The sequence below is a fragment of the Erinaceus europaeus genome, chromosome 21 (assembly GCF_950295315.1).
Source record: "Erinaceus europaeus chromosome 21, mEriEur2.1, whole genome shotgun sequence".
Classification (NCBI taxonomy): domain Eukaryota; kingdom Metazoa; phylum Chordata; class Mammalia; order Eulipotyphla; family Erinaceidae; genus Erinaceus; species Erinaceus europaeus.
Genome location: NC_080182.1, coordinates 20,258,201 through 20,272,333, shown reverse-complemented (window position 1 = coordinate 20,272,333; position 14,133 = coordinate 20,258,201). Strand labels below are relative to the sequence as shown.

The following is a 14,133-nucleotide window of genomic DNA, read 5'->3' as shown; positions in this document are numbered from 1 at the left end:
ATTAAACGTTTCATTGGTACCCTTTGCATATCAGTTGTGGCTCCTCTCATGGTTTGTTTTCCTAATGGCAGGTTAAGTTGTATTCTTTGTTACAGGCACACTTTACTGGCGTATTAGACTCAGAAGCCTTTATGTTCTTGAAAAGTATTTCTGAGGGAGTTAGGCAGTAGCACAGCAGATTAAGCGCATGTGGTGTGAAGCACAAGGACTGGTGTAAGAATCCTGGTTCAAGCCCCCAGAGCCCCACCTGCAGGGGAGTCGCTTCACAAGCGGTGAAGCAGATCTGCAGGTGTCTATCTTTCTCTCCCCCTCTCTGTCTTCCCCTCCTCTCTCCATTTCTCTCTGTCCTATCCAAAACGATGACATCAAGAACAACAATAATAACTACAACAATAAAAACAACAAGGGCAACAAAAAGGAAAATAAATAAATATCTAAAAAAAAGTATTTCTGATGCATTTTTCTTCAAACACATGGCTCTAGTCTGTATTTTACCCTCTACTTTTATTTTTTGAGAAAAACATAGGTATGAGGAATATTTGTACCTTTGCTTTTTCATTGTACTCTAAGAAGAGCAATTGAGGAACCAGGTGGAGGTGCACCTGGTTGAGTGCACATGTTATCATGTGCAAGGGCCTGGGTTCAAGACCCTGTTCCCCACCTGCAGGGGGAAAGTTTGTTGAGTGGTGAAGCAGTACTGCAGGTGTCTCTCTGTCACTCTCCCACTCTATCTCCCCCTACCACCTCAATTTCTAGCTGTCTCTACTTAATAAATGAAGATAATAAGAAATTATAAAAGAAAAGCAACTGTATTACAGTGACAATACCTGTCAATTGAAATATAGTCTGAAGATGAGGAGTAACAGAGAGAGCTGGGGATTGTGGAAAATAGAAAGCAGAGGTGTCAGTATTTCCAGCACCTGTCAGTTGTTTCTTTGTACCACTTCATTGTTGACATCTAGTAATGAGTCCAGTGCAAGCTATCTTTCAAACTTTGTATATAAAAGCTGTAAGTCTTGCTTATTTTAGTCGTGGAGTTATGGTGAATTTGAGATATTGCACACTAGACTATTTTCTACATCTCCATTCAGTCAGTCTTTACTTTCACAGCCATATATGAAGAAGTTGCTTTTGTTATCTTCATTTTGCAAACAGTGGACAGAGGACAAAAGCAACAGTGTGAATTGCACAGTGCCAAGGCCACAGAGTGAATAAACAGTAGAGCTAGAGTTTCAACGAAGATCCTCTGGCACCTTTGCTCACATAAATGTGTATTTCCTTTATTTCCCCCTTACAAGATGTGGAGGGGTTTCATGCATGTATGGTACTGGTGCTGAGTGCCTTTCTCCAGGGCCAAATCTCTGTGTGTGTGTGTGTGTGTGTGTGTGTGTGTGTGTGTGTGTGTGTTTAAGAGAGAGACAGATAGTGGGTGATGGAGGGGTTTTCGAGAAAGAGAAGAAACACTATAGTGCCACTTCACCATCCAGCAGCTCCTCATGTGTGTTCCAACATGGTGGAATGACTTGACCCCAAGTTACTCCATCACTGTAAGACGCATGCTCTACCTGGTGATCTATCTCCCAGCATTCTTTGCTTACACTTAAAAAAAGTCTCCTTAGCAAACGTTAGTTTATGAAATTTGTATTTGGCAATGAGCATATTTATTGGGGTTTGTATACAGCTTGAAGTTTTGGATCATTTTATTTTGCGTGTGGGAAGAAAATGGACTTAATAGGTGACCAAGCAGTAGTGTGGGTCAGATCAATCACTACACTGCCCACACTAGTGAGATTGATGAGCATGCGATGTTGGTTAGTATTAGTCTCTTCCAATCAGATTGCATATGTAAATACGTAGTTGCCCTTTGATTGGCTACTGTTGATCCTCAGAGGACATTATTAATGTTTTGCTTTTCTGACTGCCTTGGTACCCAGTGATTGTTAATACAAATGGAAATTTGGCCATATCTTTAAGCAGTCTGTCAGAGCAAAGAGATTTCCAGAACTTTCTGGTTAAAGAGGTTTTTGAATGTATGTATGAGCAGTATATGGGCTGACTTTTTATTACAGCAAATAGAAAGATGTATTGTCCCTTGAGGTTTGTTATTAACCTCAGTTTCACCTCCGTTAATATTTACTCCACGGGTCAATAAATCTTGATATTCTATTCAACAGAAGCCAATATCTTCACATTATGAGTTATTAATCTTGGCCAAACTGAGAAATTGTGTGAATATTTTTCTTTTACTACAGAAAACGAGGACTTTTTAGTTTCCTTTTTCTTCAGGCTCTTTTAGAAAAGAAGAATAATTTTTATCTAAATCTCCGAACTGTCTTTTCAGAATTAATGCTGGCAGTTGAGGGTATGAGTCTTAATACCAATTTTGTAAGGTTCTTTGTTGCACTGAAAGGACATAAGGGAGGAACGGGGTGGGCATAGAAACCTCAGTTTAAATGACCTGTGCAATACCTGGTTTAGAGGAAATTAAGACAGTAGATAAATCACTGTTGTCCATATTTCTGCTATTTCCTTTTAAAATATTTATTTACTTATTTAACTTGACAGGACAGAGAAATTGCAAGAAGGGAGAGAAGAAGAGAAATAGCCTGTGCTCCAGGAGGTAGTGAAGTGGATAAAGCATTGGACTTTCAAGCATGAGGTCCTGAGTTTGATCCCTGGCTGCACATGTACCAGAGTGATGTCTGGTTCTTTCTCTGTCTCCCACTATTCCTCTCATAAATAAATTTATTACGAGAGAGAGAGAAAGAGAGAGAGAGAGCGCAAGAGCGCTAATAGTAACACTTCACTGGTCACAAAGCTTCTGCAGGTGTAGACTGAGGGCTTGAACCTGGGTCCTTGTGCATAGTAATATGTGCACTCAACCAACGCACCACTGCCCACCCCTGTGTTATTTTCTGTAACTGTTTCATTTGAGTTAAAACTAGTGTAATACATTTCTATAACCTCGAAGCTAAATACTGCTTAGAAGAGGACAAATGTATCCAATCCATCTCAGGATTAAAAAAAAATAACAAATGTGAGAAGACACCATTGAACAAATTTACTTTTCAGTAGCATAAACGTTGGAATTGATGCAATAGAAACGTTAAGTCTGATATTTCACAATAGTGTTCCTAACCCTGTGAACTGTAAAATTATGCCAGTAGTGATAAAGAAATTAAAATAAACGGAGGTGAAAAAAATCTTCGTTGTAGAAGAAGCCCAAGACTGTCTTACCTGGTGGCTGGTGGTGGCTGTCTAAGCAAATGGTAAAGCCCAACTGTTGATAAAGGAATAATTTCCCCAAGATTTTCCAAGATGTCTGATGAAGTTAGTGGTATTTGGTAATGACCATGGACCAAAGATAGTTGCTGGATGTTGTGAAGGACTGATCGCATAGGCAAAGCCTCCAGAACCTTCTTTCTTAAAGTCAGGTCACTAAGACTATCAGCATTAACACCACCCAGGAAATAATTATAGATGTAAATTCTTTAACTCAACACAGAACTGTAGAATCAGATACTTCGGTGGTGTGTCCCAGCAATTTGTGGTTAAAATAAGCTTTCTCAGAATTCTTTTGGGGGTACAGAAGGTTGTGTTAATACATATGAGAGTTGAGAGCTGATGGATTTTGCACATTGAATTTTACAGTCTTATATGTACATTGTAATTCCCTGGTTCAACAATAATGGCACCTACCTTTTACTTCCAGTGGTATTAATTTAATTGGTCTGGGGAATAATGTGGGCATAAGATGTTTTATAGTTTCTTAGATGATTTTCCAGGGAAGCATACTATGTCACTCCCAGGATATTTGTTGTTGTTGTTGTTTGTTTGTTTTTGCTAAAGAAAGTGATTTCATGGACAAGATCCCTGAAGGTGAAATGCAGATTTGTCTTAAAATAGAGATTTCTAGAGAGAACATGGTCTGTGAAGAAGATGGAAGATTGATGCTCTTCGGAGTCACCTCCTAGGGTTCCTCGGCCTAGATCTCATCAGGCAGCTATAATGCAACCATGGTCCCCTCCTTCTGATTTATGACCTTCTCCTGAGGAAGGTGGAACTAAAGTCACCATAACTGACCCTTTCTTCACTGAGCCTCCTTTACTAAAAGTCTTTCGGGGCAATATGAAAGAGATTTTATAGAATCTATGTGACTCCCATGTGACCAAGAGGTACACATGTTAATAAAGTTGACTTTAGGGGGTCGGGCGGTGGTGCAGTGGGTTGAGCACAAGGACCGGCGTAGGGATCCCGGTTCGAGCCCCTGGCTCCCCACCTGCAGGGGGGTCGCTTCACAGACGGTGAAGCAGGTCTGCAGGTGTCTGTCTTTCTCTCCCCCTCTCTATCTTCCCCTCCTCTCTCCATTTCTCTCTGTCCTATACAACAACGAACAACATCAACAATGGCAATAATAACAACCACAACGAGGCTACAACAAGGGCAACAAAAGGGGGGGGAATGGCCTCCAGGAGCGGTGGATTCATGGTGCAGGCACCAAGCCCAGCAATAACCCTGGAGGAAAAAAAAATAAAAATAAAGTTGACTTTACTTTTTCTTTTATTCTTTTATGCATGCTCACTTGTTTGATCAGCATGTTCACTTGTTTGATCAGCTTTGAAGAACCCAGAGAGATATAGAATGGTTTCTTTTCTCCTCTCAAGTTTTATTGGGTAGCTGGGGTTGACATTTGTTCTAGGGCAAGCTCTCACCTTAAATGACTTTTTCAATTCTAATTCTTCCTTTTTCATTTTGAACACTGTTAAATGTTCCTCACTGTCCTGAAATGGTGTTTACATGAATATTATTACTGACGTACACATTTGTATTGAAATATAAAGAAGATATTACCTAGAAGTAATTTATTCTAACTTGCATTTCAAGCATTTAAATTTGTATGTCTGGGATCATATTTACCATGTATTACCAAACCGTTAGTGCCAAACTGGTAACTGAAAAATCCTGGGCAACATTACTGTGTGTCATATGGCTTTCTGAAGAGGAAGGATCTTAGTAGAGTTTCTAATAAAATAATGAACTTTTTTTTTCTTCCTTTTGGTGAATCCTAGTTCAAAGCATGCAGTCCTTAAAAGGAGCAGTAAGATACTGGAGTGGACGTCATGAAACCCAGCTAATACCTCCCTCCAGGATCATTTTCTGGACTGCTGGACATATTGGGGACTTGACCTCAGCTGATGGGAGCTGCCTTGCTCAAGAACTCAGCGGTCTCACTCTGCTCCGTTTAAGGTAAATATTTTTCATTCATGATTAGTCTGTGTTCTTTATAAGTGAGACAGTGCTCTTACCTTAATTCAGGACAACAGAATGGATCATCTTGTCTCTAGATCTGTATGTTGGATGATAACATTTGTGCAGCTGCATTGCTGCTCAGTCTTCCTGCCCTAGTCTGACTTGTCAGCCATTCAGGGGTGCTTGTTTCAATAAACTTTCTGCAGATATCCATTTGAAAACCTACTCCCAGGGGGCTGGGCAGTGGCACACCAGGTTAAGTGCATATAGTATGAATTCAAGGACACGCTCAAGGATACCAGCTAGAGGCCTCTGCTCCCCACCTATAGGGGAGTAGCCTCACAAATGGTGAAGCAGGTCTTCAGGTGTCTGTCTTTCTCCATCTCTATCTTCCCCTCCCCCTCTCAATTTTTCTCTGTTCTGTTCCAAAAAATTGAAAAAACTGGCCATAGGAGTAGTAAATTCCTAATACAAGCACTGAGCCAACAGCAATAACCCTGAAGGCAAAAAAAAAAAAAAAAAAACCAAAAAAAAAACACCTCTAGTAAACTCCATTAGAGTTCTCTCAGATTTGTTTTTAGTATTTTATCCCAATCTCATCAAGATAGGGTCTAGGCCTGAATTGCATTGGATTTATTAAAGACTAGAAGCCTGAAAGCAGGCTGGTAGAGGAACTATGACCCAGGGTGTAGAGGAATGGGGTTGATGCTAGTTTTCAGTCTTCCAAACAAATCCTTGGAAATTGATTCAGTAAAGACTGCACCAAATACAGAGGCAGGGCAGCCTCAAGCAAAAATGTAAATCAGGCAACATTTGTTTTACTTTGCCCCAGTGCCTTTTTCTCTCCATGGAGTCTGTAGCTATCAGAACCTACTCTCTGGAAGAGATCTGATAAGCTATTTACCCCTTAGTGTGAATCTAAGTCAACAGTTTTGCTTTTCTCTCTCTCTCTCTCTCTCTCCAGAGATATTTACATTTTAAGTATTTTTATGGAATAAAAATGTTTGGTTCTTTGTTGGAGCAAAGATTGGTGGAACAGAAAGGAAGTCTTTCGGGTGCTGGGAGGTAGCACACATGGTTGAATGTATATGATTTTTAAAAATTTCTTTATTGGAGGATTAATGTTTTACAGTCGATAGTAGATACACTAGTTAGTACATGCATAACGTTTTTCAGTTTTTCACGTAACAATACAACCCCCATTAGGTCCTCTGCCATCCTGTTCCAGGAACTAAACTCATTATTGTTGAACCCAGGGAATTACAATGTACATATAAGACTGTAAAATTCAATGTGCAAAATCCTTCAGCTCTCAATTCTCATGTGTATTATCACAACTTTCTGCACCCCCAAAAGACTTCTGAAAAAGCTTATTTTAACCACAAATTGCTGGTATATACAACCAAAGTATCTGATTCTACAGTTCTGTGTTGGGTTAAAGAATTGTTATCTCATTATAATAAATTGACATTGTGGTTTTTTGATGCCCCTCTGCCACATGGGTTTTTCTGTATGCATTCTGAGTAAGCACATCAGTAGAGAGTTCATGTAGATACACATCATTCAACTTGTCAATCAACTGTGATCTCTTCCTCAGAACTGAGCAAGTTAAACTACTTCCTCCCTCCCAAAAAGTAACTATTCAAGCCTAAGGGCTCTGTAACTTCTGGGTTTACTTCATCTTTGCTAACTGAGGCATTCAATAGGAGTTGGAGGTCAGCCTCACTCTGAAAGTAAAAAACCAACTCCAGTCCAAGTTCTGCTTAAAAAATTCTTAAAGAAATTCCTCTAATGATATTTTTCTCGCCTTTCTCGTCAATCTTCATAATGATATAGATGAAATGAAAAAGTGAAAGCAACAAGAACATTATGTCTCTGTCGAAGACTATCTTCTCTAGCAACCCTGTGATTCATCTATTCATCTATTCATTCATTCATTCATTCATTCATTCATTCATTCATTCATTCATTCACTATTTGATTTCACAAATATTGGCAGTCCATACTGTACTAGGTTTTGGTCTAAATGCAGAAGCAGAACAAGAAACTTCTCTGTAGTCTACAATAGCCGATTAGGGGATCTTGAGAAGAAAATGAGGTGCTATGGGTGGGGCCTCGTGATTTAGTGCTGTGTGATGGAGGATGATGATGGTTTACTGGAGGTTGAAGTGAACTGTATTAGGAAATGTGCCTATATTAGGGAAATGTGGAACTGTACTCCTGAGACAATTACCCTCAAGCATTTCCTAAATAAAGTGATACTGAAGTTGAAAAAAAGAAAAAGAAATGCTAGCTTTTGTCCTTGAGCATTTCCAGTGAAGTAACATCCATCTTGATCTGCTGGCCCTCCAGGCAAGACTTTTTATTTACTGCTCAAAATTAGTTGTGTTCTTGGCCATGAATTAATCATGACTTTGTTTCCTAAATGCCGTGTGTGTGAGAGCCTTCTGCCTGCTTTTGGCCAGGGTGGTGTTTGCATAAAGTATTGACCTTACCTATTTAAACAACACCTAGGCTGATCATTCATACCAGGTACATTTACTGAAATGAAGCATCTGAGAATTTCTTTACTTTGTAATCTGAAATTTTGCCAATTTTGAAGTCTTTCCTGAAAGCAAATGGCTTATTCCTCTCTCTCTCTCTCTCTCTCTCTCTCTCTCTCTCCCTCTCTCTTTATATATCATACTACTTCAGAGGTAGTAGGTATGACTTAGAAAGGAAGAGAAAGCAGAAGCATAGAAAAACAATGGGCAAATATATATATATATATATATGGAGAGTTATAGAAATACTAATTAGCCCATATCTGCACTCTTGGCAGAACCACTGCAGTTTCCAATGGAGGGCACGGGGACACAGAACTCTGGTGGTTGGGAACAATGCGGAATTACACCCCTGTTATCTTATAATTTTGTAAATTAATATTAAATCACTAATACAAAATTTAAAAAACTCAATCAGCAGAAAAGAGAGAGTGAAGTATATTTCTACTTATACAGAGTATTAACATAATTAAAACTACCTAATCATATTAACATGTATGAAGTTGGCTAACCTTAAGGAAGACAGGAAATGGGATGTGAAGTTCTTTGAAAATGTTAACAGAGTTTTTTATCTGCATGCTGACTTTTCAGGTGCTGTTTGGTTGATGAAAACTTACAAAGTACTTTTGTGCAATTCTCTGTGATAAGTTAGTAAAAGAACTAAAAAAGAGTGGATACCTAATTAACATCATTTTGAAGAATATGATGTCCTATGAAATATCAAAATGTAGAAAGCCATAGTAAATATGGCAGCATTATAGTTACATGCAGAGGAATGGCTAGTCATATCAGAATTTTCAAAGCACATCAGTGTATATGTAACATTTGATAAGTGACAAAGCAAGCTTTACAAGTCATTGTAGAAGACATGCACTATTCCATCAGTGATGTCAACTGGTTTTCCCTCAGGGGAAAACATAGTAAAACTAGTTCACAAAACCCAATTCAAAACAAGTTAAACAGTATATGTGAAAAAAATATGTAGAAAAACATAATAATAGTTTTATGGGTTTTTTTGAGCTTAGGAAGAAAATTTTAAACAATTTCAAACAAAATTTTATAATGAGAATTCAGAAAATAAAAATAGTTAAAATGAAGCATCTTAAAATGAAGATAAGTAGCATGTTAAAAGAATACTCTGTACACTAAATACAACATTATAAACGACCCAGAGGCTAGAGGAAATATTTGCAAAGGGTATAACAGGTAAACAATTGATATATCAGTTTTAAAACTATCTATACAAATAAATAGGCAAATCCAAAAATAATTGAATAAGACCATATATGAGAGCAAAACCAAACATGCAATGAACAGATAAGAAAATTGCCCAAATTATGGTTATTAGAGAAATCGAAATTTAAGCAAGGTTCTATCTCTTAACCATCAGGTCATTGGTATTTAAAAACTCTGACTTGTTGTGGAGGAAAGGTATAAAAAGGGGCAGGTGCTGCTTCTGGCTTATAAAATAGAGTCAACAACCTTGAAGAGCAATGTGACAGAATCACATAATTTGAGCAGTTCCACTTCTAACACTATAAGCTAGCCAGGCTCCTCAAAATGTGCTCCATGAACCAGAGCTTCTGTGTCATCTAGGGCCTTGTTAGACCAGTAGAATCTCAGCCTTTTCCCCAATCTAAACAGAAACACTTGGCACTGTTGTACTCTTTAATTCAATTCTATAAAGGAATGTTAGATGAAGTGCTTCTGGTTGGGCTGATAAGTTATTTTTCTTTTCTTAAAGATTTTATTTATGAGAAAGTTAGGAGGAGAGAAAGAACCAGACATCAATCCGGTACATTTGCTGCTGGGAATTGAACTCAGGACCTCATGCTTGAGACCTCCCGGACCACGATGTTATTTTTCTTTTAAAATATTTAACCAGAAAATGTGAGTTTATTAGAGTAGTTAGAATAGCTAGAAGTGAGTAGAGGGAAGGAAATTTGGTGGCCTACAAGTCCCCATCTTACAAGGTAGTTCATTGACAAAATAGCCAGCTTCAAGTGCACATCTTGAGAGATAGATTATATATGCAAACCACAGAAGTCCACACAGTAAGGCATAGTAATTATTAATTGAGACCCTTCTCCAAATTCAGGTGGAAGTTAGTCAAACGTATCTTGATTAGAGCACAGTGCTTGACTACCTGTGGACATCCACCTTTGGTACAAACACAGAAAGATCTAGCATCCCAAGGTGAAGTTTGCTCCATTGTTATCTCATTATAAGAAATTAACATTGTGGTTTTTTGATGCCCCTCTCCCACATGGGTTTTTCTGTATGCATTCTGAGTAAGCACATCAGCAGAGAGTTCACATCATTCAGCTTGTCAATCAACTGTGATCTCTTCCTCAGACCTGAGCAAGTTAAACTACTTCTTCCCTCCCAAAAATTAACTATTCAAGCCTAAGGGCTCTGTAACTTCTGGGTTTATTCCATCTTTGCTAACTGAGGCATTCAATAGGAGTTGGAGGTCAGCCTCACTCTGAAAGTTAGCAAAGAGTTAAAGAAGGTGAAAGATTGAGCCAAAGGAATAACTATGGGGGGGGGGGACACTGGGTTAAGCCCACATAGTATGAAGTGCAATGAACTGCACGAAGATCCAGGTTCAAGTCTCCGGCTCCCCACCTGTATGTGTGTGTGTGTGGGGGGGGGTAGCTTTACAAGTTTACAGGTGTCTATCTTTCTCTCCCTCTCTCTGTCTTCACCTCCTTTCTCAATGTCTCTCCATCCTATCCATCAACAACAGCAGTAACAACAATAACAGCAACAACAATGACAATAACAATGGGGAAAAAAAAGATGGCCTCCAGGAGTGGATTGCTAATACAGGCACCAAGCCCCAGTGATAACTTTGGAGGGAAAAGAAACAAAAAACAATATATATACATATATATATGTCTTTTAGGAAGGAAACCAGTTAGAACAAGTTCCCCCACGGGACATGCTTTGCTTTTTCCAGAAGAGTAAGAGGACTCTGTATGGCTTCAAATGAGTGAATCAGATAGGGCCATATGAGATAAGGTTACAAGAATGAATCTTGAAGACCACTGTGAAGATTTTGGCCATAACCTTGAGGCATATAGGAAGCCCACTGGAGGCTTTTGAACTGAGGAGGAACATGTTATGAGTCATGATGTTTTGAAAGCATCATTCTGGCTTCAAGAGTAAGAGGTACAGCTGGAATTGTAGGGCTTTATAATATGCCAGAAAAAGAAGAAGGAGAAGGAAATTGGAATGGCAATAGAAATATTAGATGAGGCAAAAAGTAATCCGTTTATGGACCTATATTAAAGATGGAGGCAAAAGGATTTCCTGACAGGTTAGATATGGCTACAAAATGAGAAGACTTCAAAATTACTCTGTGGAAGAATTTGAAAGATAGAATTGCCATCAGTTGTTATGGGCATACAGTGTGTGGTATGAATGTTTTAAGATTGGACCTTTTGAGATTGTAGTATCTGTTTAATGTCCAGACAGAGATAATTAGATATATGAATGTGGAATTCATTTTGGGGTCCTGTTTGAGCCAGAAATGTAAATTTGGAATTTACAGTTGATTTCTTTTCTCATACCTACTCTCATAATTACTCTCACTGTTTTTCTACTAATAATAAAAATGGGGGTGGAATCTTAGTATTTCTTAATCCCATCTTTCAAAACCTGGCAGTTATATTTGATAAATAACAGGTATTTCGATAAGAGTTGCTTTGCTATAAAAGAGCTATCTTGATATTGAATCATAGAAAGGGAAATTGGAATTGTTGAGTAGACATAGTTGATATGACTCATGCATTATTGAAAAACAACTGATAATTCAAAGCTCATATCACTCAAGACTCATCGTAGCTAAGAGTGACAGGAATTTGGGATTACCAGATAAGATTCTGACTCTCTGTGACAACAGTTTAGACACAGATTACACCTCACTTTGTCCCCATCTGTTCAGAAGAAACTCCTGTGTTTCTCCTTTACTCACTACTCCTACACTCATAAAACTTCTGGCACTATATATGTGGGATTTCCTCCACACTAATTAATCAGTTCCCTGCAGCATTAGTTGAATTCCCTACAATTTAATTCAGTTATGACACTGAACTTAGCAAAGACCCCATAAGTTAAAGACAGTCTCACAACACTACCCTCCCTTCTTCAGATGCCAAGTTGTCATCTGTGTTTCTGATCACATGAAGATAAAATCGAGGTCCCTACTACTCCCTCCTCAGGTTTGATTATTTTCTAAAACATCTGTCAGAACTTCAGGACACACTTGTAGCTGGTTTATTATAGATTGTAAGATATAATAGACAATATAATAAAATATATCATAAGAGATATAGATAATCAACCAGATAAATAAATACATACGGTAAGGTCTGGAGTGGTCCCAAGAACAGAAACTTCTGTCTCTCTGGATTTGGGGTGTGTTAGCCTCCAGCCAGAGGATGTGTTCACTGTCCTGTAAGCTCTTACTTTTGTTGTTGTTATTGTTGTCAGGGTTATCGCTATGGCTTGGTGCCAGCACTATGAATTCACTGCTCCCATCAGCCATTTCCGCCCCCTTCCTCCACCCAGGTAAGGGAAGTGTCATGGGTATGGTGGGACTAGAAGTTGGCAGAGGTCCGGGTCCTTCTTCAATGATGCCTAGTAGCAGAGCTGACACAATAGCCCTCCAGTCTGTTACACAGAAAAGAGAATTTTTAAAAAAGCATCAGTAATTTTGCTTAAATGGCTGTCATTTGGAAGCACTGGAATATGCCACCTATATCCTAATTCATGGAAGTAGTTACATACTTCATTTCCATTATGTAAAACGAGACAGAGGAATTTTACATGGGGAAGCATGGCTTACCAAAACCAAACAAAAGCTATGTACTTTGGTTTGGCTCTGGCATCATACAACATAGGTATGAATCCCCTGGCCTCTCTATCCACCAGATGTATGATAAACTTATTCAAATTCTGTGGTGCTCAATATTTATCTTAAAAATATTATAAAATGAGAAAGAGGCAAATTATCTAACCCACAGTCTTTCCGTGGAAGTAAATTTGGTCAGGGTTATAATACAGCCTCTGTTACCAAGTAGGCGTACTAACTTAAGTCTTCTACCTCTTTCCTCGTGTAGTGTATTCAGTTGCCTACTCTAGTCCTCTACTTAGAAGTACAGGATATCAATAGCAGATGCTCAACAAGTTCAGATTAAACTCCCCTTTCCCCCTTTCTTATAGATTTGCTGCAATCACAGCTTTCTCATTCCTGCTCCCTGCTTTCTTTATGTGATTCCATCTTACCTTTGCTAAGAGTTGAAACTCCTATGTGCCTCCCACTTTTTCATCATCTACATTAACTTGTAAGAAAATTCTACTCTCAAAACAAATATGAAATTTAACTTTCACACATTTACTGCCACCACCCTAGTCTGAAGCACCTAGAGAATTTCAAGACATAGTCCTAACAACACAATCTATAAAGATATTCACCAATTAGATAGTAAGGAGTGTTCTGGGGGTGGGGTGGGCAGTGACATACCCAGCTAAGCGCCCATAGTACTAAGCTCAAGGACCCTCAAAGGGGATCTGTATTTGACCCCCTCCCACTCCCCAGCTGTAGAGGGCACACTTCAAAGCGCTGAAGCAGGCCTGCAGGTCTCTTTCTCTCCAGCTCTCTATGCCGTTCTGTCCTGTCCAATAAAATGGAAAAAATGGCCACCAGGACCAGTGGATTTGTAGTGTCGGCACTGAGCTTCAGAGATAACCCTGGGAGGGGGGGTTAAAAAAGATAGCTTCACAGGAATGGTAAAAGTGATCAACTTTATGATGCTAGGTGAAAACTATAGTTTTGGTGCCAGATATTATGTGCTTACATTGGTTAATTTATAAATCTATACACCTAAAACCTACATACATCTATAAATCAATGTTACTTTGATAAAAATTAAAAGAGTAATTTAAAAATAAATAGTTTTTTTAGCTCAGTTGCCCCTATTAGGGAAATACATTTGAGCAGCTGAGAATTAGGCACCATAGTTTTGCGTATAACATAATTTACAGCACTTTGTAAATGATCTGTTTTGCTGAAACATGAGTGAACACTAAGTGGGATGGATTTTTATTGCACTCTTGGCACACCCTGCACTTTGTAAATTAATTAACCTGCTTTACAGTTTTGTTTTTAAGAAGTAGTTGTTTTCGGTTGTCTGCTACAGCACTTATCTCCATTCTGGAAGCCTCATTTTGATGCTTTTAAAAATCAAACTGGCTGGAAGAGGATAGATTCTATCATCTGCCATTTTTACAGCCTAGAGAGATTTCTGAAAGAATCAGAGTGAGGGAGAATTTT

The 14,133-nt window shown here is 38.6% G+C and overlaps 1 protein-coding gene across 1 annotated transcript in view; it reads left to right on the top strand.

The window, feature by feature from the left end:
* Nucleotides 1-14,133, top strand: part of GADL1 (glutamate decarboxylase like 1) — a 439,849-nt gene that overhangs the window by 142,049 nt on the left and 283,667 nt on the right. Inside the window, exon 2 of the mRNA XM_060180480.1 lies at nt 5,070-5,247. The gene's annotated coding sequence lies outside the window, so the exon portion shown is untranslated. The remainder of the gene's footprint in view (nt 1-5,069; nt 5,248-14,133) is intronic.